The following is a 319-nucleotide window of genomic DNA, read 5'->3' as shown; positions in this document are numbered from 1 at the left end:
CCCCCCCAAAAAAAAATCCCCATGCTGCAGCGAGGTCTCCAGTGAACACGGCCACATGGAGAGGATACAATGTCATGTTTCTAAGATTAGAAGAGTTCTGACCGTTTCCCAAGATAAACAGCAGAGGGAACTCGGTGACAGCAAAGCTCGGCCGGCCAACCAGCCCTGGCAGCCAGAGGGAGACCGGAAGGAAAGGAATGCGCCTCCCCGGCCAAAATCAGCAGTCAGGAAGACTTCAGAGAACGCTTGTGGTCTGTGCAAATTTAAGGTGGAAGTCGTTCCAGTTACTCTTTACCAATGATATTGCTTTTTTTTTTTT

The 319-nt window shown here is 49.5% G+C and overlaps 1 protein-coding gene across 2 annotated transcripts in view; it reads right to left on the bottom strand.

Annotated features, from left to right (window-relative positions):
* Positions 1-319, bottom strand: part of LOC108800202 (phospholipase D2-like) — a 63,161-nt gene that overhangs the window by 32,287 nt on the left and 30,555 nt on the right. The gene's annotated exons all lie outside the window — the stretch shown is intronic.

This window comes from Nanorana parkeri, unplaced genomic scaffold (genome assembly GCF_000935625.1).
Source record: "Nanorana parkeri isolate BGI_ZX_2015 unplaced genomic scaffold, ASM93562v1 scaffold1954, whole genome shotgun sequence".
NCBI lineage: Eukaryota > Metazoa > Chordata > Amphibia > Anura > Dicroglossidae > Nanorana > Nanorana parkeri.
Note: the sequence above shows the minus strand (reverse complement) of the source record. Positions and strands in the feature narration are given on the sequence as shown.